Source organism: Phyllobates terribilis, unplaced genomic scaffold (genome assembly GCF_046119375.1).
Source record: "Phyllobates terribilis strain yellow unplaced genomic scaffold, ASM4611937v1 Scaffold_1__5_contigs__length_1240528914, whole genome shotgun sequence".
Lineage (NCBI taxonomy): Eukaryota > Metazoa > Chordata > Amphibia > Anura > Dendrobatidae > Phyllobates > Phyllobates terribilis.
The window spans coordinates 1,201,360,438-1,201,364,521 of NW_027362761.1; positions in this window are offsets into that span (position 1 = coordinate 1,201,360,438).

Sequence of the window (4,084 nt, forward strand, 5' to 3'; positions counted from 1 at the left end):
TATTTTTAATTTGCAACCTGGTGGAGGTTAGTATAGATGGACTAAGAGAACAAGTCCCACAAACTGCTACAAGCCCAAATATTTTTTCAGAACTAGATGCAGATAAAAATTATTTTTAATTTGCAACCTGGTGGAGGTTAGTATAGATGGACTAATAGAACAAGTCCCACACACTGCTACAAGGCCAAATTTTTTTTCAGAGCTAGATGCAGATAAAAATTATTTTTAATTTGCAACCTGGTGGAGGTTAGTTTAGATGGACTAATAGAACAAGTCCCGCACACTGCTACAAGCCCAAAGTTTTTTTCAGCGCTAGATGGAGATAAAAATTATTTTTAATTTGCAACCTGGTGGAGGTTAGTATAGATGGACTAAGAGAACAAATCCCACAAACTGCTACAAGCCCAAATATTTTTTCAGAACTAGATGCAGATAAAAATTATTTTTAATTTGCAACCTGGTGGAAGTTAGTATAGATGGACTAATAGAACAAATCCCATACACTGCTACAAGCCCAAATTTTTTTTCATAGCTAGATGCAGATAAAAATTATTTTTAATTTGCAACCTGGTGGAGGTTAGTATAGATGGACTAATAGAACAAGTCCCATACACTGCTACAAGCCCAAATTTTTTTTCAGAGCTAGATGCAGATAAAAATTATTTTTAATTTGCAACCTGGTGGAGGTTAGTATAGATGGACTAATAGAACAAGTCCCACACACTGCTATAAGCCCAAAGTTTTTTCAGAGCTAGATGCAGATAAAAATTATTTTTAATTTGCAACCTTGTGGAGGTTAGTATAGATGAACTAATAGAACAAGTCCCACACACTGCTACAGGCCCAGTTTTTTTTCAGAGCCAGATGCAGATAAAAATTATTTATAATTTTTAACCTGGTGGAGGTTAGCATAGATGGACTAATAGAACAAGTCCCACACACAGCTAGAGGCCCAATTTTTTTTTCAGAGGTAGATGCAGCTAAAAATTATTTTTAATTTGCAACCTGGTGGAGGTTAGTATAGATGGACTAACAGAAAAAGTTCCACACACTGCTACAAGCCCAAATATTTTTCCAGCGCTACATGCAGATAAAAATTATTTTTAATTTGCAACCTGGTGGAGGTTAGTATAGATGGACTAATAGAAAAAGTCCCACACACTGCTACAAGGCCAAATTTTTTTTCAGAGCTAGATGCAGATAAAAATTATTTTTAATTTGCAACCTGCTGGAGGTTAGTATAGATGGACTAATAGAACAAGTCCCAAACACTGCTACAAGCCAAAAGTTTTTTTCAGCGCTAGATGCCTATAAAAATTATTTTTAATTTGCAACCTGGTGGAGGTTAGTATAGATGGACGAATAGAACAAGTCCCACACACTGCTACAAGCCCAATTTTTTTTCAGAGCTCGATGCAGATAAAAATTATTTTTAATTTGCAACCTGGTGGAAGTTAGTATAGATGGACTAATAGAATAAGTCCCATACACTGCTACAAGCCCAAATTTTTTTTCAGAGCTAGATGCAGATAAAAATTATTTTTAATTTGCAACCTGGTGGAGGTTAGTATAGATGGACTAATAGAACAAGTCCCATACACTGCTACAAGCCAAATTTTTTTTCAGAGCTAGATGCAGATAAAAATTATTTTTAATTTGCAACCTGGTGGTGGTTAGTATAGATGGACTAATAGAACAAGTCCCACACACTGCTACAAGCCCAAATATTTTTCAGAGCTAGATGCAGATAAAATTTATTTTTAATTTGCAATCTTGTGGAGGTTAGTATAGATGGACTAATAGAACAAGTCCCACACACTGCTACAGGCCCAATTTTTTTTTTCAGAGGTAGATGCAGCTAAAAATTATTTTTAATTTGCAACCTGGTGGAAGTTAGTATAGATGGACTAATAGAACAAGTCCCATACACTGCTACAAGCCCAAATTTTTTTTCATAGCTAGATGCAGATAAAAATTATTTTTAATTTGCAACCTGGTAGAGGTTAGTATAGATGGACTAATAGAACAATTCCCATACACTGCTACAAGCCCAAATTTTTTTTCAGAGCTAGATGCAGATAAAAATTATTTTTAATTTGCAACCTGGTGGAGGTTAGTATAGATGGACTAATAGAACAAGTACCATACACTGCTACAAGCCCAATTTTTTTTTCAGAGCTAGATGCAGATAAAAATTATTTTTAATTTGCAACCTGGTGTAGGTTAGTATAGATGGACTAATAGAACAAGTCCCACACACTGCTACAAGCCCAAATATTTTTCAGAGATAGATGCAGATAAAAATTATTTTTAATTTGCAACCTTGTGGAGGTTAGTATAGATGGACTAATAGAACAAGTCCCACAGACTGCTACAGGCCCAATTTTTTTTCAGAGCTAGATGCAGATAAAAATTATTTATAATTTGCAACCTGGTGGAGGTTAGTATAGATGGACTAACAGAACAAGTTCCACACACTGCTACAAGCCCAAATATTTTTCCAGCGCTAGATGCAGATAAAAATTATTTTTAATTTGCAACATGGTGGAGGTTAGTATGGATGGACTAATAGAACAAGTCCCACACACTGCTACAAGCCCAAAGTTTTTTTCAGAGCTAGATGCAGATAAAAATTATTTTTAATTTGCAACCTGGTGGAGGTTAGTATAGATGGACTAATAGAACGAGTCCCACACACTGCTACAAGCCCAATTTTTTTTTCAGAGCTAGATGCAGATAAAAATTATTTTTAATTTGCAACCTGGTGGAGGTTAGTATAGATGGACTAATAGAACCAGTCCCACACACTGCTAGAAGCCCAAATTTTTTTTTCAGAGCTAGATGCAGATAAAAAAATTTTAATTTGCAACCTGGTGGAGGTTAGCATAGATGGACTAAGAGAACAAGTCCCACAAACTGCTAAAAGCCCAAATATTTTTTCAGAGCTAGATGCAGATAAAAATTATTTTTAATTTGCAACCTGGTGGAGGTTAGTATAGATGGACTAATAGAACGAGTCCCACACACTGCTACAAGCCCAATTTTTTTTTCAGAGCTAGATGCAGATAAAAATTATTTTTAATTTGCAACCTGGTGGAGGTTAGTATAGATGGACTAATAGAACCAGTCCCACACACTGCTAGAAGCCCAAATTTTTTTTTCAGAGCTAGATGCAGATAAAAATTTTTTAATTTGCAACCTGGTGGAGGTTAGCATAGATGGACTAAGAGAACAAGTCCCACAAACTGCTAAAAGCCCAAATATTTTTTCAGAACTAGATGCAGATAAAAATTATTTTTAATTTGCAACCTGGTGGAGGTTAGTATAGATGGACTAATAGAACAAATCCCATACACTGCTACAAGGCCAAATTTTTTTCAGAGCTAGATGCAGATAAAAATTATTTTTAATTTGCAACCTGGTGGAGGTTAGTATAGATGGACTAAGAGAACAAGTCCCACAAACTGCTACAAGCCCAAATATTTTTTCAGAACTAGATGCAGATAAAAATTATTTTTAATTTGCAACCTTGTGGAGGTTAGTATAGATGGACTAATAGAACAAGTCCCACAGACTGCTACAGGCCCAATTTTTTTTCAGAGCTAGATGCAGATAAAAATTATTTATAATTTGCAACCTGGTGGAGGTTAGTATAGATGGACTAACAGAACAAGTTCCACACACTGCTACAAGCCCAAATATTTTTCCAGCGCTAGATGCAGATAAAAATTATTTTTAATTTGCAACATGGTGGAGGTTAGTATGGATGGACTAATAGAACAAGTCCCACACACTGCTACAAGCCCAAAGTTTTTTTCAGAGCTAGATGCAGATAAAAATTATTTTTAATTTGCAACCTGGTGGAGGTTAGTATAGATGGACTAATAGAACGAGTCCCACACACTGCTACAAGCCCAATTTTTTTTTCAGAGCTAGATGCAGATAAAAATTATTTTTAATTTGCAACCTGGTGGAGGTTAGCATAGATGGACTAATAGAACCAGTCCCACACACTGCTAGAAGCCGAAAATTTTTTTTCAGAGCTAGATGCAGATAAAAAAATTTTAATTTGCAACCTGGTGGA